Raw genomic sequence first — 22,848 nt, forward strand, 5'->3', positions numbered from 1 at the left:
AAAGAATGGATTTAAATTAATTATAATAGTGGTATCCTAGATTTTGTTGGATGTTATACAATTACTAAGAATAAAAATGATAGGCTCTGCAATAGACCAATCCGTTCGACTAAAGACCTTAAGCAAAAACGACATTAGGTGCAAAGTATCTCATGTAGTTTCAACTACTGTTGGTCATCCGTGTTCAACATCGATCGATTGTATCAGTCTGGGATAACCAACCCAAAGTTGGCCATCCATTTATGTGATTTACAAAGCTTGATCCACCACAACAACAATGTAGATGATCAAATATATAATCATAATCACAAACAAAAATTAATCATACATAGTCATAATCACAAGACAACTTAATACTACTCTAGGGTACACCAATTTAATGTATATACTAATCAGTACAACCCAACATATATCAATACAAACCAAAGTATATCAAAACACAAAATTAATACTTCAGTTGGGTATATCAATGTAAAACATGCACTAATCAATATAATCTCATGTACATAAATACGACGCAACGTTTCTCAACGACACTTATCAAATGTCATAAAAGAATTCTAATAATAGGAATTTCACATTGATCAAGCATTTCATCAAATATGTTGGTTACTAACGATAACACACACTAGGGATGCAATAATAAAATAAATCAAGTACAAATAACATATAAAATTTTAACATCAGCTAAAAATCATTATCTAACACTATCATGAGTCGATAAAAAGGAACCTAGAAGAATGGTTCACACATTGGTAGGGTTTTATGCAATCTAATCACACTTAAGGTTAAGATTTTTGGAAAAAATCACTGATTTCTAAATCAAAACTCAAAAAAACTAATTAGGAACGAGGAATCTACAATTACTTTGCTAAATCAAAGGATTATATGAAATTCTTACCTCCAATTGTAAGTGGAAGTAAATTCGGTAGAAGATGTGATATTAATAAGGGTTTTATTGGAGAAAACTGAACAAGAACAAGCTCTAAGATCCCTTGCTCTCTCTTACTCTCTCTCTTCCTCCCCAATTTCTAGAGCAAATTCGTATGGGGAGAGGGGGTGTGTAAGGAAAATGTTTATATAGTGTAAGAAGTAGTGCTTTTGGCTATAATGGCTATATTTTTTGTCATATAATCCTATTAGATGTTAATTCTAGTTGATGGGGTCCACTAGGAGGTGTATAGGTCAATTTATGCCATAGGATAGTTAGCCCTAGTGATGATTTATGCATGGACATGATCGTCCCACCATTCAGATGCGTCAATCGACGATTATGATCAAAAGTCAGTTCGACGGCCATTAATCATCGATCGAGGCTGCGACTATAAAAATACGTGAATGATATTAATTTAGGTTAGTGTCTTTAATTTGATCATGATCTAACGGTCCGAAATCCATAACTTTGGCCAAGATCATACATGGACAATTAACTTAAGTTCCTAGCAAATCCTGAGGGTATTCATACCTCTCATGCACTCGCCTTGTGAGCCAAAGTTGGACAATTCAAGACGAGATCTTTATGATTTGTTCCGCGATAAACATTAAGCCAGCTAAGACGAATGTCTTTATAAAGTTTGTGTCTTTCTAATTAGCAGTTTAGAGTTTGTTTGGTTAATTTGAGTATTTTTGGAATAAAATAATTAACAAAATTTATCAAGTACGATTATTTAGGATTGGATTACCTAAGTTTTTGACGTGAGCAATTCGTAATGAGCGAAAATGATAATTCGGTCTTAATCACCCAAAATCGTTCATTTAAAGGTTATAAGGCACTTTGGTCAATTCAGTTTATGTACATGGGATGATCCATATTTAGTCAATGATTAGTTACCTTAGCTTTAGGTAAACCTTCATTATGTTACATTTATCTTGCTTAATTAACAATGGCTCGTCTAGATATGCGCCACAGATGAATAAATCATGAGGCTAAACTCGAGATTTAAGTAATTAGACAGATTCGATAGCTTCCCAAGAGTATCTAATTGAATTTGTATGGTTTAATTTATTTATAAATGCTTTCTTCAAAGTTTTGTCAATGTTTGATACTTCGAAATAGGTTTTCATGTGAAACCTTTTAGGAATTTTGAGCGTGAACGCATATATTCCTTGATATTTATTTAAAATCTCAATAATAACACCCGGGGATTTTTGGATTCCAAGTTGGCAAAAATTCGGGGCGTTAGGAGAACTCTTTAGTAAGCAACGTAAACACGACTGACTCCATACTAAGATATAGACCGTTGCTGAGATTCATAATCAAACCATCCATAAAATCTAGAATTGAACAGAGCAAAAGTGTGACATTTTCTTCATTATTAATCTCCTCATCCACCTTGACAATCTTCTAATCAGGGTGTTAAATCCATTAAAGTATTCTTGCAAAGAGGACCATTCCTTCATCTTCAAATATACAATTGTTATAATCAATTTCCCTTTATATAGGTTTTAGTACAATTTGTTCCACAAACCTTTTACAGCGGTCTAATCAGACACGTGGAACCAAATTGAATCATCCAGTGCAAGAAGAAGATTCGTGATGGCTAATTAATTTTCTCTTTAAATACCTCGTCTTTCATCTCTGCAGAGTTCTTTTCATTTCATTTTATCACAATTGCACATCCTTCACCAACATAATGTTCATTCTTAGTTTCCACAACGCGTAATTAAATCTGTTGAACTTCAGTACATCAAATTTAGTAGAACTCGATCTAGCCATATGAAATGCAATTGCAATAAAAATGTCAACACCAATCTCGTGCTAAAAAACTTCTCAACCTTTTGCTTTGATACTAATTATACTCTTATGCATGATTGATCTTAGCCAAGCTAAGACCGTAAAAGAGAATGTCCAAACTAAAACAAGAGACAAGAGATACAAGGATTTATGTACTTTGATAATATGCCTAAATTACCCAGTAACAAAATAAAATTTTCTTCTTCACTAGAAATAAGAAAACTTAAAAATACAAGAGTAACCTATCTCTTATGCTTTCTTTGTATAGGAAATCTTTAACTAAAAAAATTACAAAAACACAAAAAGATATAATATAATAATATTCCTCTCTCCCAATTGACTTTTATATTTAAACAACGTGCCATTAAAAATAAAATGACATTAAAAATAAAAACTAAGAATCACATGCATGATCATATGGAAGTACATTTATTACCAGACATACCATCAAATACAGAAGATATCATATTTTCCTCTTTATAAACGTTTCCACCGCCCCAATATTTATTTGTTTGACTATTCCTGTCCGGCGAAACTTGTAGCAACACCCTAATAAAAATGCAAACCATGATAATCGCTCAGGTTGGAAATCAAGCCATTCCCTCAGCTGTCCAAAAACTGAGTTCGTAGGCTACTCGATTAGTGTCCGACCTCATTTTCACATGAAGTCGCTGCTCGCTTTTCGCACGGATCAGATATTCTACACGTTTGGCACGTTAGTTGGAAGGAAATGTCCCTACCTGACGTCATTTATAATATACTAGACCTAACCCCACACGCACCTCTAAAATGTTAGGGTTGAAACCCGAGCGGGTTGGGTCGGATTGGTGCTCAACCCTAGCCCAACCCAAGGTTCCTATACTTGATCAATCCCAACCCAACCCAACCCAACCCAAGCAAGCTCGATAGGGTTAGTCGAGTTGGTCGGGTGAATACATGCTAATATTTTCATTATTACATTAGTATATTGTATTTCAATAGACGGCTTATTTTTTTTTATCTATGATTTTATTAATTATATATGTAGTTATGTATCGTAAAGAACTTCACTTTTTTCTAAACAAACAAGCTAAAATATAAGACAAGTATTCCTTTAAAAGTTGTGTTGTGTAGCATGCAATCTATTTGGGAGAAAAATCTGGCGTATCTTGTTAGCATGAGTCATTGGAAATGATGTGGACCAATGAGACGCAACAACATTGGAATTTCTTATACCTTCAACACAATACAGACAATCCACATTCAATTATAATTTCTTAGTAATTTATATATTGATTGGTTCAAGTATGGTCGGGCAACTCAAGACTTTAACCCATGCCCCTGACCCCAAGTTTTATCAAGTTGGTGTTTGTATAGTCGCCCAACCCAATATCGGGCCAGTCACGCGCCGGTCGGGTTGAACCCGCCTAACTTTCTGCCCTATAAAATATGACATCAGAGGCGGGCAATAGTATTGGGGCGACGCAGATTGCCTGCGACCCCACACTGTCAGAAGCTAGGTGGAGCCCACCATGAGTTTGCGAGGAATCCACCCCGTCCATCCATTTTAACAGATCATGCTATTATATGAGTTAAAAAATGTGGTAGATGCAAAACTCAAGTAGGCCATGGGATAGGAAGAAGTGTGGAAAGAAATGCATACCGTTGAAACCTTCCCAGATTGGTCCTACGAATGTTTCAGTGGTAGGCGATCAATCTCTGCTTTTTTCCATTGTATGGCTCACTTGAGTCTTGGATTTTCCTATTTTATGGGCTCATGTACTGACATTAGATGAAAAAACAGATGTACCCGGTGGATTTCTCACAGATATGACGGTGGACCCCACCTAGCTTCCGAGGATGGCAGGCAATTGTCTCCCAGATCATCGGCCCAAGGAGTAGTCGATGAGCTATCAGGTAGGCCACACATTTAAAAAGGACAGCTGACCTGCTTGAGTTTGGTCACCGACTATCTAACTGGTGGGTCCCACCGCCTACGACGTGGATGTCTTTCTTGCTTTGATACGTGGGCGGGGGCGGCTAACAAACCTTACTGGAGGTTTGCTAAGCCCACGCGCGCATGCAAGATAAACCATCGGCTATGCTCACTACCAGATGTGCCACCATGACAGGCACGTGCAACATCCAAACCGCCCATTAGTTGGATTTGACCATGCACGAGCTCTCGAGAAAATATAAGATTGGTTCAATAATTAGATGGGGCATGATGTTAAAAAAGATGAATAGATTAGAAGACTTTAGTCAACATTTTCAGCCACAAATTAGTTTTATAAGTTGTAGCCCACCTGATTGATGAATTATTTTGAATTTTGCTAAATGATATTAAAATAAGGTCACCCTCATGATGGATGGATTGGATCTGATATATAATCCCATTCTGGCACATGTGATAGCGTCTATCTTAGCTGCCCTGTACACGCGTGTGGGCTTAGCAAAGCTCTCTTCCGGTGCTCGGTGAATGGTCAAGTTAGAAGGGGGCGAGTCTCTTTCTTCAACAGTATTTCTGTATTTTTTGCAAAAAGAAGTACAGTGGGCCACGTCAACACGTGTATGGAAAATGAAAGGTTGAGAACAAACAAACTGTCCAGCGCACGTATGTATGGCCAGCCTGATGAGACTGATTCTCGGTGAGTGGAATATGCAGATGAGTCCTGTCTGATGAATGGCATGGATCGAGTCATCCAAAATACCATCGATGGCTCTTGAACAAAAATCATCTAGATTTGAAGATCCTAACCGTAGGATAGTTGGGGTTCTCTTCATCGATTATATATGGATCATGTAATGTACGGGGGAGGATTAGGTGGGCCACACCTGTCTGATGAGTCAGATTATCGGTTGTCCATTGATACTGGCAGTGTGGCCCACATGATGATCAAACATGCCTGCTTTTTGCCATGTAATCTTAAGTGATGGGGTTTATCGTTTTCGTGATCCTGTCGTCCTACGTGAGTGGTGAATTGGGAAGCGATTGGCTGGTGTACCAACACCAGCTATATAGCTGGCGTATGTACGTCAGCAAGTTCTGTGGGTCCCATCATGAGGTATGTGTTATATCCAAACCGGCCATACATTTTTCAAGATTGTTTTAAGCCTTGAGAATACAAATAAAACAGATCTAATAATCAAATGGACCACACTAAAAAGGGTATTGAACATCTGCCATTGAAACCCTTTTGGGGTTCACAGAAGTTTTGGATCAATATAATTTTATTTTATTTTCCCATTCATCCAGGTCTTTATGACGCTATGAACAGATTGGATGGAAAATGAACGTTATGGTGGGCCCTACAAAAATTTTAACGGTGAAAATCATTATCTCGGCTGCTATTTGTGGTGTGGTTCATTTAATATTTTTATATGATTCATTTTTTGGGCAATACTCTAAAATGATCTCGAAAAATGTATGAACGGCCTGGATATAATAAATAAATTATTGTAGAGCCTATGTAACTTTGAGCTCCTTTGAACCGTTCGTACAACTCAGAGCTAGTGGAGCGTCATCGCACGTCTTCGCACAACACGTACCTATAGCATCTATATAGCTGGTGTGTGGTACACTAGCCAATCCGCTTCCGGTGTATTAGCGGGAAAGATTTTACTAAGTCGTACCTTGTATTCTTCAAAGCATATTCCATTGGTGACTGAGCGGTTTACGTGCGGCCCCCGCCTTACCAAATACGGTGCGGCCCTTACTCTGAGGCCCACCTTGACTATGTATTGTATATCCAGGCTGTCCATCCATTGTTTCATCAAGAAGATCCAAATCTTATCTGGACCACACCACAGGAAACAGTGGAAACCATTAAATACATTTTGTGAGCCACAACAGTTTTGGATCAAGCTGATATTTATTTCTTCCTTCTTCGAGATCTTTGTAACCTTATAAACAGGATGGATGGCATATAAAAATTACAGTGTCCATTACCGAGGGCCCCAGGAAGTTTTTAATGGTAGGCCTTCAATCACTACTATTTCATATAGTGTGATCCATCTGAGATTTGGATTTTCTTCATTTTTCGGCTAGCATACTAAAATGATATGAAAAAATAGATGGACAACATGGATATAAAATACATACATAAAGTGTGGCCCCACCGACAGGGCCTCACTGTGTTGGGCGAATCCGCGGCCGCACCTGATCCGCTCCCATTTCAACGACAGTATTGTGTGGATTACGGAACCAGTCAGAATAGATAAGCTGTTTATCCTTCACACATACACACGAGACCATATATATATATATATATATATAGATATATATTAAGATTCCTTTCTGTCGTAAGCTTTTCTCTTTTATTGTATGTTCTTAGTTGGTGGAGGGAAGATCCACCTAAAATCATTAAAATACTCCTATCTGTTTCTAGCTGCCTATAATATCGGTGGATTTTTCTTTAGGCAATTGAGGAGTGGGTCATGTGCCTGTATCAGGACTCTCTTGGGGCAATGGGGTTTACTATTTTAACCATAGTTTAAAAACTCGAAAACTCGATTCTGACTCCGTATTTGTACGGGTAAGATAGAATCGAAGACTCTGTCGTACGGGACTGGATAATTTAGAAATATTTAAAACACTTGGAACTCTGTAATGAGTATCTAAAATAATTGTATATTATATAATTGTTAGAATTTAGGAAAAAAGAAATTTAAAGTGGGTGGCGATCTCGGTTCAAGCAATGACAGTTGGGTTCGTGGTGGCGGGCAGGAGATGCAGCAGGATGGGCGTGTAGGGTTATTTAGGTGGCGGATGGGCTGGTGGGGCAGAGGAATGGCCTGATTCCGGCGGAAAAAATAAAAATAAATCAAAGGTCAAGATAGGTCTCTGATACCATATAAAGTGGAGAAATTTCACTGATGGATTTCATTGGAGGAGGCTTTGTCGTCTTATAAAAAAGTTACAAATTATAGTAGACAAGTTTTTAGCTGTACAATTGTGGATTATAAATTTTAAAATTTAATTAAAATAAAATTACAAATTTATATAGATGCATACAGATTTACAATCTAAGAAAGCAAAATTATACTTGGCTTAAGGAGAGGAAACCATGTGACTTGTCATAAGTATATTATCGATAAATCCAAACATATCTCAGCTCTCAAGGGTTGAGGATCCGTAATCTGGTTTGCTCTAATACATTCCCACATACTATAATATGATACGATGGTACCTGATAGCTATCTCAATGACACAAGACCATTTATTCGACAGGGCTTCCCTTGGATAGCGTACGCCCAAAGAAATGAAGCCAATTTTTCAAAGGGTTGAAATAATCCAATTGATAGCTTTTATTTGTTGTATTTCCATAGCACAAAACAGAACTTGCCATATATACAGCCTGGATCATCAGAAGACGACCTAGATTTAAAGGCTACAGTCCCAACATAGCATGTGGTAATAGGTTGGAATATACCGGAGCAAAACTCTTCCATACAGACACCTGAATCCTCTATAACAGCTACTTTACTAACTGTCTATAACAACTAAGCTCTTTTGGGCTGACCACTTTGTATATATGAAATCCACTCCGTCCATAGAGGTGCACTCCTCAATGCTAGGCCCTGAGAAAAAATTAATCAAGATCAATAGCTAACGTGGGCCATACCACAGGAACAATGGAAATGGAATATTGCAACTTAAGTTTGTGTGGAGCCATCAGGTGTTTATGTTTTATCAATCCATTTATTAGGTGTAACTCACCAAGATGAAGGGAATATATAAAAATCTCGTTGGTACAAAACTTAGGTGAGTCACAATTATAAATTAAAGGCTTCTTATTTCACAAATTACCCCTATAATATAAAGTAAAAGTATCTTCATCTTTATTTACCATCACCAATTCAAACACAGAAATCATCCGTCGCATGCATACGAATGTATTCAATAAATGAGTGAGAAATCAATAATCACTACACTTTTTTATAGTATTGTTGTGAAAATCTCAAATCCAAAGAGCAACAACAATGTATTTTGATGATGATTTGACAATATTATAATATATAAATGGCATCATTAGAATTTTACTGCTAATAAACCAAACATAAAAATTGGAGGTCAAATAAACATGTTGTCACTACACTGTTGGTAAAATAATTTATAATCATTATACAATTTCTTTACATTTCTAGGAGTGGTAATTGTGAAAAAACTAGCCCTTAGGGCTCGTTTGATAACATAAAAAGAAGGAATACATAGAGCTTTGCTATCTTTGGGTGTCCTCAAGCTTGGAGGATTTTGGTTTTGAGAGGAACGAGCCGCCCTTTTTTTTACTTCTACCTCAAAGCTCTGATTTCAACTCCACTGTCTACAATTTGATCCTATGCATGCCAGGCGAACAATTTCATGGCGCCTGTAGGTCCTGTGATTAAAACTGGGTAGGTCCACTTAGAGTCAATAGACCATTTGGTATGATAGACAGCCGAATACCAAACAAGCCATCTCTCTCTCAGCGTCGAAGTCAAAAATGATGATCCACTCATGAAAGACGTGAGTGGCAGCAATGAGGAATTATACGACCCTCCCCTGGAGTATGTGGATAATATCCTCGAGCCTTGAATAGGTACAAGTGGGCTCCATGAGTTAGTTATCTAGACCATTGATATGAGGGGCTCCATGAGTTAGTCATCTAGACCATTGATATGAGGCCCTTCAACTTCAGTTGATCATACGCCAAAATCTTCCACACTGAAAGTCAATGTCCATCCAATCTTTGATTTTCAGTTGAACGTGCAATGATTGTTTACTCACAGAGCCTCAATTGAAGTTTCAGAATTGTTTGATCACATGGGTTTCTTGGAAATAGTACCGTTACATTGGCAATGCCCACCAGATCAACGGTCTAGATAGCCAACACGTGTGTCAAAACTTAAGGCTGGAGGATGGTTTTGCACATCCATGTCTCGCCACATGTGAAGAGCACGAGATCACATGCAGTTTCACCTGCTCCTGATAGAAAACTATTTGATACTGCGGCACAGATTGGCAGTTGATACACGGCCACTCATTGAGTCTACATGCGTCGTACCTTTATTTTTATTTGAGAAAACTACTTGATACTGTTGCACAGATTTGCAGTTTGATACAGAGGCACTCATTGAGTCTACATGTGTCATAACTTTTTTTATTTGAATTTGAGCAATTGGCTATCTTTCATTTCATCAGTCCACGTAATCAACCCTTGTGCCGATCCTAACCATCAGGAAATTCATCTAATGATCCTTATCATATGATAAATGCATGCAATAGTACTGGTTTACGAATAGACAGATAAGAAGGTATAATGGTCCACATTAACGACAAAGCCTACCAATTGGATGGCTAGGATTATCGGGATGGAGACTTTGCGCCATGGACTATCCATGATTTGCACCAACGAGGTGAACGGTTTAGATTGTCGGGCACTCACACCACCACAATGGGTACTCGAACCCATGAATAGGTGTTGAAACTCTCACGAGTCTACCACTCACGCATGAGCAGGACCTATGCTTCTATGTTTTCTATTTTTTTTTTTCTTAGTTTTTAGGATTGAAATATTTTTAGCCAAACAATTTTATTTATTTTTTAATTAAGTAGTTACAGTTGTCCACTTATTATTTAATATTTAAATATATTTTTGCCTTGAGATTTTTAAAATACCTTCTTTCGGGAACTGGATGAAACGTTGCCTTACCAAGCATATTCGCAAGGGGCATGGCTGATTGTTTTCAACCACGTCCACCACCTAATGTCAGGCCTTGATCTTGAATATATATCACACTAATGCAAGACTTTATTGGGCCTCACCATACAATACAACTTAAAATCGCACGCCGTCGGGCTAGTGAATCCAACAACACCTAACTAGCAAGTGCCAAAGCTCTGCGGGTCCCACCATGATGTATGTGTTTTATCTATCCATTTTATTAGCTCTTTTTAAGGCATGATTCTAAAAATGAGGCAGATTCAAAGCTCAAGTGAACCACACCACATGAAACAGTGAGAATTGAATGCTTCCACTGGAAAACTTCCAAGGGACCACAGAAGTTTTGGATCCAGCTGATATTTGTGTTTTCCATTCATTTGTGATTATGTGAATTTATGAACAATTTGGATGGCAAATAAACATTGTGATGGGGCCCAAAGAAGTTTTCAATGGTTAGGTTAGTGTTCAATCATCACTATTTCTTGTGGTGTGGTCCTCCTGAGCTTTGGATTTGCCTCAATTTTTTTGACTCATGCTCTAAAATGAGCTGAAAAAATGGGGAAAAATGGATAGACCACATACATCATGGTAAAGCTTGTAGAGATTTGACACCACCTAGCTGGCTATGTTGGGCACCACGTCCTTCTAAAATTGCTTTAAAAAACTTTAAATTCAAGTGGTGTGGTCCGCCTAGGTTTCTTAATAGCATGATCGGATCGTACTTTCCTCGTGGTGATAAGTGCCATGTAAATGAATTGGATGACATATAAACCAAGGTGGGATACGTAAACTACTAATGGTGAGTGTCCCATATCATCTCTTATAGGTCTTAGTTCTTATGGCATGGCCTAATTGAGTTTTGATCTTAACCCAAAAATTTGATTTCCTGGGTGAAAATTAAGGCAGCATGGATAATGTGGATTTTATGCACATTCTATCCCATGTAGCTATCAGTTACTTGCCAGCCCATCCCCTATAAGGATGCATGGTTAGGTGTGGTTTGATAGTACGTGAAATGCGGGAAATGTTTTTAATTGGGTGTAACAAATTTCGGACCAGAAGCCCTCGTTTCTGCCTCTTGCCCTCTCTCCCTCTCCATCTCCCTCCCTTCGAACACTAACCCTAACCCTAGCCCCACCTGGCTCTCTCTCTCTCTCTCTCTCTCTCTCTCTCTCTCTCTCTCTCTCGATCGAACCCTAACCCTCCCCCCCTCTCTCTATCTCTATCTCAAAGCTCTCTTGGCGCTTTATCAGTATTATCTCCCTCTCGACTCACTCCCTCTCTTGGTACTCTCTGTATCACGGTAAGGCCTAATCCTAAGAGGTGAGACCTACTATAATATATGTGGGGTCTACTGTGGGTCCCATCACTACCAAAAAAATGAGCAAAAGCTACAGACTATATAGGTCTATAGCTACGGCTTTAATCTGTAGCTAAACAGCTACGGATTTAATCCGTAGCTAAAACTAACTTAATCTGTAGCTAAAACATCCCTCCCCATATGACCTTATTAGAGACGGACGATGCTTAAGGGGTTCCATGGGGCCCATTGCAATATATTTATTTTATCTAATCAGTCCATCAATTTTGAAATATTATTTCAGTGCATGAGCCCAATAAATAAAAAGATCAAAAGTCTAAGTGGACCGCACCATGAGAAAGAATGAAAAAAATAAATTTATATCATTAATGTGGTGTGGTCCACGTAAATCTTAGATCTGACTCATTTTTTGGATAAATCCTAAAAATGAGCCGTTAAAATGAATGGATGGAGTGGATAATTAACATACACAATGGTGGGCCCCACAAGTCCTAAAATAAATCACCCCTAAAATCCCGTCCGCGGACCCCTCCCGCGCACCTTTCCCGCGCACCCCATTTCACATAAGTAAATCCCTATTTCTCTCTCTCGCCGGCCCGCCACTCACCCTCCCTCGCCCTCTCTCTCTCTCTCTCTCTCTCGCACTCAGCCCTCTCTTGATCTCTCACGCTCCCTCACCCTCTCTCTATCTCTCAGCCCCATTTCCCTATTTGTTTCCCAACCTCTCTGTCTCCCTTGCTAGGGCTTTCAAAACCCCCTTTCGCTACAAGAAGGAGAAGAAGAAGGAGAAGGAGAAGGAGAAGAGGAACAGTTAGTCTCTCTCTCTCTCTCTCTCTCTCTCTCTCTCTCTCTCTGAGATGGATCAAAAATCCCAATGAAGGTTTTTCCCTGATCTTACGTAGGGACGATTATATCGACTGCAACGGCGAGTTACATATATTTACATGCGTTTGTTCTAGATTTTTTACAGCATGTGTTTGGATTGTATTTCTTTAAGGAGTCAGAGGATTTTTTGTGATTTTCATTGTAGATTCTGCAGAAGATCCTTCGTTTTCTCTGTAGGAGGGAGATCTGGATTTCAATAGGGCTGTGAATAGGAATAAGATGCCGTAGATTCTTCTGTTTGCATATATGAGACATTCTAATATTACTATATATGGATTTCTTGTCAAAAAAAAAAAGTTGTTGCAGATGCAGAGAAAGAGGAAGCTAGCAGAGGAAGAAGAGGCAGTTGTGCTGCTGATGGCTCTCTCATGTGGTTTTGTATCTGCTGCCTAATCCAAAAGCATACAGCTAATCTCTCTCCCTCTCTCTGTTTTATTACTGTGTTGGTTTTGTTCTTTTTGGTTTCTTTCAAGGGAGAGAAAGGGGGCAAAGATCAACCGTCTGTCTCTCTCTTTACAGATTGTTCAAATGCAAGGAAAGTTCCTATAATGTATAATGTTACTTTTGGAATATATGAGGAATTTTGGCTTTAAAAAAAGGCTTCATACATGATGCTGAACAGACCAAATGTTTCCCATACACGAATGGGCTTTCTAAAAGAACTGATGGTGTAAACATGAACAGCCCATACACGAAATTCCAAGCCAACATTTTGGTCTGGGAAGCAATCATTGAAACATTGGATACCACTCTGGTAACAACAAAATGGGCTATGTATGAACTTGCGAAAAATCCTAAGAATCAGGTAGCTCTCTCAGTAGATTCAATCATCTATTCATCTTTACCTTTTCAATTTTATATGTTTCTGATTGCAATTGTTGTTGTAGGACCGTCTATACCATGAGATTAAGGAAGTTTGTGGGCTGCAAGAGATCATAGAGGAACATCTGCCACAATTACCATACTTCCAAATCCTACTGAGAACCAGGTTGGAAAAAATGTATTATGAGCTTAAGCCCTTTGTAAAAGAACTCATGATGAACTTGAAACAATATGGAAATATGTTATAAGTTAAATGATCTTAAATAAGTTGACATTTGTCCTCTTCATTTTTTCTTGTTCTTTTCACCAACATTGGTCAGGTTACTAGTTTGCAGGGTCCTTGGCATTTGCTTTTGAAACATTCCTGCCTTGTCATAGTAAATATATATATATATCTTATTCTTTGTCAAGCTTTGAAAAATTCATTCTAAAAGGGGTTCCTCTGAATGGCTTTCATAGCTAATTTGAGAAATAAAGACCAACTAGTCAAATTCCAGCTTGTTCAATTCACTAGTGGGCATGTTTACGGCTTCACATGGTATGTCTGGATACTTCGTCCAAACTAAATGGTATTTACTATGCTTTGTAATTTCAGTTTCCAAGATAGAAGGTATGAATACAAAGGTCTTAATAAGGTCTGGAAGGGGAAATTAGCAGAGGCAAAGGCTAGTGGGAATTTTATAAGGATTCATGAAGCACATGTATGGGTGATACAGTTCCTTGATCAATCTATGTTTTGTAGTTCTTATGTTGATTGTTTTATCTTATTAAATGCCTAGCAGGTGCATTACACTCTCTAGTCCATAATTGTACACATTTCCTTTATGTCTGTCATTGCACTTATTTTGATATCATGTATTGGTTTTACATTCAGGTATTTCATGTCAATTTGCTGATGTGCATGTAATGTTGCCATGATATGACTGTATGGCATGCCATCTTCTTTCTCGGGATTGTTGCTAAGGTAAGTTTTAAGAGCGAGAAATGTTGAACAATATTCTCACGAATAGGATTGAGTGTTTTTTCAGTGGTTCACACAGATGCCAATGTGGCATAGGTATGTGGTTTAGGCTATTCATTAGGTAGCGCCCTTCAAAATGTTTGCTTGGAATTTCGTGTTATACCAGTAATGGGTTCATTCGTCTCATTAACTTCTCTAACAGTTGTGCATGTTTTCAATTTGCTAGGGACAATGTTGATAAGGTGCCAATGGAAATTTCTTGTGATTGTTTTCAAGTTTTAGCTATCATTCTTTGTCAAATATATTGCCTTTTGATGTTCCTTCCCTCGTTAATGATGGTAGTTGTACTTTTTTATTTTATTTTTTTCAATGTGTGTGTTATATATAGTTGTATTGTATTTTTCCCCCCCAATGCTGAGAAGCTATAAGTTGCTTTGTGAAGTATTCCCTTCGCAGTTCACAAAAAAATCAAACTCATTGTTGTAAGCTTTGTGTGAACCACTGGCCAAGGAGTGGTTTTATAGCCTCTAAAGTTAGCATGATTGCTACTCATGAATGAGCTTATCTGTTGTAGCCTTTTGGAGGTGCTTGGCCATATTTGATTTTTAAATTGTACTTCTACAAAACTCTTAAGACTCTATTTCCATTGAGCATTTAGTCTCGAAGTTCTGTGCATGCTTTAACCATGATTATATTTTACCTTTCTTAGTAAGATTTGAGTACGATGGACCACGCCTTACGGTTATTACTATTTATTCACCATGGCACCTTTTTGGCATTGCTTTCCTAGTTAAAAGAAAGACAACTGTTTAACATTGCTATATATTTCCGTGGTTGTACTGAGTAGATTACAACTACATGCATCAATCTATTGAGTAGATTCTAACTACTTGCATTAATTGTAAAACCAGTACTTAACCCATTCTTGTGGTTGGCTTGGTTTGACTACCGGTCCTAGGTTGGGCCCTCTTGGACTGTTTTGGCCCAAAATCTGCCTCTTTCTAATAATTAAAAAAAAGAGGCAATTTAACAACTAATCTGTTGTTAGCCTAGTGGTTAGGGTGTTTGGTTTCTAAGTAGAAGTTGTAAGTTCAAGGTTGGTCAGATTCAGTACCTTTTTTTTCACTAAGTAGTTATCTCTGTAACTGACCAGGTTTTAAGGTTTTAGTGTTTATGTTCTAAAATGTTAACATGCAGCTGCTTGACTTCATTTCCCCTTTTCATAGGTAAGTTGCTCGTGGTTTTGAAAATTGGTTTCGGCAATATCATAAGCCACCCTGTTAAGTGATAGAGGGTTGTGCCAGAGAAAAAGGGCTGAATCAGCCCATATCAGTTGATTTAGGCTGATACACCCCACATTGACACTGATACAGGGCTTATACAGCCATAAAGGAGCCATTTCAAAATTTTCCAACATTAGTTTTTGTATGTAGTTGTTTCTTCAATCAACCGTGGAGGAAGCTTAAAAACTAAATTTATACTGGATCTAGACTTATTTTGGATCAAAACACAAGATTTGAGTGATATTTAATAGATTGAAGTGAAATCAATCATTTTGAGAGAAAAATAGAAAAAGGTGAAAATATATACATAGACATATATATTTCTTTCTTCATCTTCTTTCTGTTGTATTTCAATGTCATGGGCCATAATATATCAAAGCATTCCTTATATGCATTTGAGTAGGTCCTCTTTGATTGACTTTCAGTAGGTCAAACTAGCAGACAACATTCTTATAAATTTGTGTGTGGGGGAATATACCTGTCTGTTACATTCTTATAAACTACCATGATTGGTTCCATGCCATTTTTCACCTTCTTTTTCCCTGCAACATTTCTAAGAGTAAGAGGCAGTCATTATCAGAATTTAGTGTGTGGGTTTGTAGAATAAGCTTTATTCCATGAGTGTTACATTGGGGCCCACTTGTGTGTATATGGCTTTATTCCTTGAATGCTACTATGTATAGAAATTATTTGAGTTGTAGATATTTTTCCCTAGATGGAAAATAGAACAGATCTTCCCAATGCCGTCTATCATGATTTAAAGATGGCAGCATCATGCGTCGTACACCACAAATCCTCTCAACTACATATGTGGAGCATATGCTGGCTGATTGATCTGCATAATTGACATGCTCCACACAGTGGGGCTCGTGGTCTGGATAGTTTTGCATTAGTGCCACGTGAGGAGTAGTCACCACCATTTTAAATGGAGTCTGGCCCATTACATACGATGATGTGCTATATCACAATAGTTTGCTTTGCATGTTTTATACGTTCTTTTGAGTTCTAGAATTAAACTCAAGGTTGTGTTAATGAATCAAATGATGCTGGCTCCATATCAAAATTTTTGTTACTTGCATTCCAGCGGTGTTTAAGATGTGTCGTCTTACAGGGCATTGGATTGTTTAAATTGTAACTATTTGAAGAGGGCTTAGTTGCACGATTCTTCTGAGTTCTAACCAGGTGCTCTTCCCACTTTGAGTCATGCTTCAAATTCCTGCTCCTGCTCCCACTTCCTAGATGCTGTTACTTGATAACATTTTGAAGTAGACACTTCCCGACTCCCACACCTAAGTCTGTTGTTGCTTTGCTTCATGCGCTGTGCAACTATTCAAGAGAATGTTGGCATTTTTTTTAAACTTATAAAAAAGAATTCTAGCATTGTCTTTTTAGTGGTCAAAGGTGGAAATTTGTTGCACTTTCTGTGCATCATGTTGTGAATTTTGAACAAGTGTTGATGAGAGACTTCAGCTCAGTTTATAAACTTTTGCATAGTTTTTTGCAAATAAAATGCTATTTCAAAAGATTGAAGTCTCATGAAAGCTTAATGTGTTGTTTGTTGGATTTAATGCTAACTCATGATTTTTGTAGGTTGGATTGGCTAAAATTCTGGATTTATATTATGAAGATCTGTACACCCTCCCTAACAAACAGCTCTCATCTGGGTTGGTTTCAGAAATTTCAAAATTATCAAAGAGTAAGGTATTGAAGTTCCCTTCTTCTTCTTCTTCTTCTTCTTCTTAAGGTCTGAGCATTGAGTGATGAGTGGAACCTGTATAATGACATTGAAAAAATATGCATTCTTAACATTAGCATTTAATCTTTAGATGGCTGTTTTATTTTATGGTAGAGGAGCTCTTCATCGTTACGAATGCTATCTATTACATTTGCTGGTGGATGTTTTCTGGTAGCCATTGGTATTCTTGCTCAACTTTGTAAGCCTCACCTCTTCAAGGCTAGAAAATCTCCAGCCTTGAGTTTCTTTTCTCTAAGCCTATATATTCCCAAGAAGACTACCTGTTTCTAACATTTTGATGCACCTAATGAGCTGACCAACCTGATTTTAGGCTTGAGCAACTGTGTAATTAGACCCACCTCATGATAGCTCGTTCTTGCACCCGATGTCAACATTACGGAGTTCATAATTAAGCTTGGGGTATTTCATCTATTTTCCTGTTATTTCTGTGGAGGGATGAGGCTAGGATGATGATGATGGTGATGTAAATAAATAAAGAAAAAGAAATTCAAACAAAGATTAGTGACTGACCAGGGAGTATTGGTGTGAAAATGGAAAATCTGTTCCTTAATACAAAGATTAGTGGTGGGATGAGGCTAGGATGAGCTGTTCTAAATCTTGTTTTCCTAGACAGTTCTTCAAACTTTTTATTCCACTTGCTAATGTTCCTTGATACAAATCATGCCATCCCTGTATTTCTATATGGAGCAGCAGATGTGCAAGCAAGGACCCTTGATTCAACCAGTAGAATTGCTAGACAGGTGAGCATGTATGTACTCTCCTTGTTGCTGGTGGAGTATCATCCAAATGCTCCTTTTGGTTATGGGTTGTGTTTTTTGAACTTAGCAATTGATGGATTCACGAATGCAACTCAGGATTCCAAAACTGCAAGGTTTGTCAGTTCATGAGTTGACTGTTTCTCCTCTTGTTGGTGAACTTGTGCTTTCTGAAAATATTCTAACCTGGGAAATGAGAGCTTTGGTGTGGAGTAGAAATGAGAAGACACTGATGCCAACAATGTGGGTCCAATGCTGCAAAAATGTGGGAAATGCTTTTATCATATTTGTTGTTTGTGTTCATAGGTTATGGTTCACCCAGTGAATAATTCTAACCTGCATGCATGGGTTTTGGTCTACATGGAATCTTTGAGTTATTTACTACATTTAAAAAAGCAGGTGTTTTGGGCAGAGGTTTGTGGGGTATGTCCTAAATCTGGATTTCTTAAGGGCTTTTTGGGGCAGAAATCTGTGGAGAGCTCCACCTCGAGATTTGCTTGAAGGACTTGCAGGAAGATTTCATGGGTGGGGCTGAGATTCTTGTTTCAAATCCTGTTGTCTTTTTCCGTGAGACAGTGCTTGAGAAGTCAGTCAGGACTATAATGAGCAAGTCCCCTACCAAGCACAATCGTGTCTACACGGAGGCCCGTCCCTTGGAAGATGGGCTTGCTGAGCCATCGACAAGGGGCGTATCGGCCCTAGGGATGACCCAAAAGCCCTCTCAAAGATCCTATCTGAAGAATTCGGGTGGGACAAGGATCTTGCCAAGTAGATCTGGTGTTTTGGACTCGAAACTACTGGCCCAAATATGGTTGTTGACATGTACAAGGGAGTTCAGTACCTGAATGAAATCAAGGATTCTATTGTGGCTGGGTTCCAATGGGCATCAAAGGAAGGAGGATTGGCTAAAGAAAACATGCGGGGCATATGCTAAAGATTTGTATTTTCAGCATTATTGTAATTGTAACTGTAATTGATTGTAATTGTAACTGTAATTGATTGTAATTGTAATTGAATGAATGAAGGATTGTAATTGTAATTGAATGAATGAATGATTGTAATTGAATGAATGAATGATTGTACAGGTGGTAATTGAATGAACAAATGATTTAATATTTCAATGTACAAAATAGCTACGGATATTGACCGTAGCCACTAATCAGACAGGTGTAGCCTTTTCAATTTTGGCATATTGCTACGGACTTTCAGCTACAAATAATATCCGTAGCAGTTTGAAGTTTTTGCTACAGATATAATTGCTACGGATTATATCTGTAGCTATTTAACCTATAGCTACGGATTAAATCCGTAACGACTAATCAGATAGGTGTAGCCTTTTCAATTTTGGCTTATTGCTACGGACTTTCAGCTACAAATAATATCCGTAGCTGTTTGAAGTTTTTGCAACAGATATAATTGCTACGGATTATATCTGTAGCTATTTAACCTATAGCTACGGATTAAATCCGTAGCCATAGGTTCCAGACCTATTGTTATGGCACCTACGACGACGGTCATATTACGGACTAGCTACGGACTAAAACCGTAGCCATAGGTCTATGGCTACGGATTTTATCCGTAGCCTTTGCCCCTTTTTTTGGTAGTGCATTGTGATGTTAAATTAACTTGTTTATTGTTGCTAGAAGTTTGAAGCATTGTTTAATTATATATGTAATTTGTCCACTATTTTAAATTTCAAGTAATATTTATCCTATTTTGAATTTCATGTAATCTGTACATTAATTTGGATTTCATGTAATCTATTCACTGTTGGATTTCATGAAATATACACTTTATTTTGAATTTCGTGTAATTTGTACACTATTTTGGAGTTCATATAATCTATACACTAATTTGGATTTCATTTAATATGTCTACTTTTGGATGGATTTCATTTAATTTGTCCACTATTTTGGATTTCATGTAATTTGTACATTATTTTTGATTTCATGTAATAAGTACACTATTTTGGAGTTCATGTAATCTCTCCACTTTTGGATTTCATATAATCTCTCTACTTTTAGATTTCATGTAATCTATCCACTTTTGGATTTCATGTAATTTGTCCATTATTTTGGATTTCGTTTAATATATACATTATTTTAGATTTCATTGTAATTTGTACACTACTTTGGAATTCATGTAATCTATCAACTATTCGATTTCATGTAATGTATACAATATTTTAAATTTCACGTAATCTATCTAGTTTAGGCATGCACAAATGGATAGATGCAACCTTAAATTATACATACAATATTAGGGTTCTAGGGTGCTAAAAATCAGCAGCATTAGAAACTTAAGTAGGCTATACCATCTGAAAACATGAAAATTCATGCCTAAAATATCTAAAAGCACTTGGCGAGGCCTACCTGAGATTTGGAATGGCCTAAAATTTGGTATGAACCCTCATACAAGTGGTTCCCACACAATGCATGCGATATATGTCAAAACGACAGCTTAGCCCTATGTACAATATGGAAGGCTTTAAACCTACTCTTAACCATTGCATGTGGTGTAGCCCACCTAAGTTATGGATTGACTTATTTTTTTGTCCATGACTCATCATTGAAGGTTGCATCTATAAATTTTGGATAACGTGATTGGACTTTAGATCTGTCCACTCTTCTTTTTTTTTTTCTTTTTTTTTCTTTCTTTAAAAAAAAAAAAAAAAAATCTCTATATCAACCATGAAACTAATACATTTGATGGACTTTAGGATTTTGATTTTAGGTTTAGGGTTTAGTTTTAGGGTAGGGTTTAGTAGAAAGCCTCTCATCTTCATCTTCCATAGTTAGAGGTTGTTTTTCCCGATGAACTTCTCCGTTTCATACTATACATTTAATCTCTTAGTTGTCATGTCTCGATCTAAATTGGAATCCCCAATGTTAGCTCTGATATCATTTATTGGGGGACCGTAAAAGTATTCCCTAAATTCGGATCACATGACAATAAGTAAAAACAAATAAATCATGCATAAGTACACACAAATTTGTACGTGGAAAAACCTTTACGAGAAAAAACCCACAGCACAAAGCGAAAATGGTCACTATGAAAACGAAAAATACAAGAGATGAATAAACTTATAATACAGAAAACTAACATTTTCTCATCTCCAAACCCTATAAGTGTTTAAGCCCTTATCAGAATACCATAATCCTGTAATTACACCCATATATATATATAGCATAACACCTGTAATTGGAACTAATCGTGCAATTACGTAAAATTACGTGCGTCTTCGATCAAACCATCAATCGATCAACATCGATCAAGCAGACCTCGATCGATTGAGCATCACATGTTCAATAGACCGAACATACTCAAAATTGTCTAGAGAGTTTACAAGTATTTTTTTTATTATGTCAATCAATCAAACTGACAATTCGATTGATCAAGACTATCTAAAACTATCTAGAGACCAATTTGTATAATTCGAGACTCATTTGATTGATCAACTAGGGTATTCGATCGATCAAAGCCTTATTCCATGTATAGTTTGAAGACAATCTGATAATAGAAAAAGCAAATGTCCTAAATAGAAAGCATCACCTAACTACAGGCTTCACCTTATAAATTACCTAATTCAGTTTTTGTTGGTTTAAAACCATTCCCATGTCATTTAGGCCCCGTTTGGATACCACCAAATAAATTACTTTTTATACTTACAATTGTAGATAAGTAAATTATTGCAGATCATTAAGTTTGGTTTATGATTTGCTATAAGTAAATTTTTTACTTAAAATTACTTAATCGGTTCAAATTTTTATATTTATTTTTAGCTTTTCTATTTTTCATAAGTTGCTAAAGAGACGCATCTGGAGAGATGAACGAGAGGAGAAGCTGATAAGTGTGTTGTTTTCCAAATATGATTATCCTCTTAATAAGTAGAAACTAAAATAAGCTACTTGTGGCATAATTAACTTAAGTAATTTAAGATCCAAATGCCCCCTTAATATAAGTAATTTGAGCAATTCTTAAAACTATTCATATGATGATATTTTTCCTTCATTACTCCCCTTATACATAGTGGAAGTATCATAAAGAAAAACATGTTAAATAGCCAATTCAAGAGGTCAGTTCCTCTAGAAAAGTTGCAAAGGAGGTTAGTCTATAAATAGTGTAAATTGTCCCACCGTTATGCGTGTCGCCATGTAGACTATCCAAGAGAGTCCTCCTACCATGAAAATGGAACACCTTAAAACTCAGGCCGACCCGACCAAACTTTGCCAAACCATCGAGTTTGCCTAGGACCTGACCAAATTGATTTGATGTACTTTGTCATGTAACTACTTGGCTGGGTCGGGATGCACACGGATTAAGTTGACTCGAGTTTAACTCTATTAAATTGAGGTTTACTCAGCAAGTCAATCCGAGACATGGGTGAGTTGAATCAATTTGTTGTCCAGGTAAAGATACAAGCTGATTGCACTGACTCAATCAGACCTGGCCCACTTAGAGTTGTACACAAGCCAAGCTTAACCGAGTTTGACCCGAGTTTGGTTGAGCTTGTTTATGTGCCACCCTCTGTTCAAGCTTTAAATGAGCCAAGCTTTGATCTTATATACATCCCTACTGGTTGAGCTTGGTTTAGTCCAAATTATATGAACTTAAGCTTGGTTTGGTTTAATCCAAATATCCAAGCCGAG

At 37.3% G+C, this 22,848-nt stretch overlaps 1 long non-coding RNA gene and 1 pseudogene across 1 annotated transcript; both read left to right on the forward strand.

Annotated features, from left to right (window-relative positions):
* The first annotated feature begins 16,741 nt into the window (after window positions 1–16,741).
* Window positions 16,742–17,734, forward strand: LOC131257425 (uncharacterized). The gene is made up of 3 exons (XR_009177390.1): window positions 16,742–16,870; window positions 17,279–17,389; window positions 17,538–17,734. It is a non-coding gene; the product is annotated as an uncharacterized LOC131257425 (long non-coding RNA).
* A 391-nt stretch (window positions 17,735–18,125) lies between these two features.
* LOC131217475 (elongation factor 2-like) lies at window positions 18,126–19,133 on the forward strand (annotated as a pseudogene).
* Window positions 19,134–22,848: the final 3,715 nt, after the last annotated feature.

This window comes from Magnolia sinica, chromosome 10 (assembly GCF_029962835.1).
Source record: "Magnolia sinica isolate HGM2019 chromosome 10, MsV1, whole genome shotgun sequence".
Classification (NCBI taxonomy): domain Eukaryota; kingdom Viridiplantae; phylum Streptophyta; class Magnoliopsida; order Magnoliales; family Magnoliaceae; genus Magnolia; species Magnolia sinica.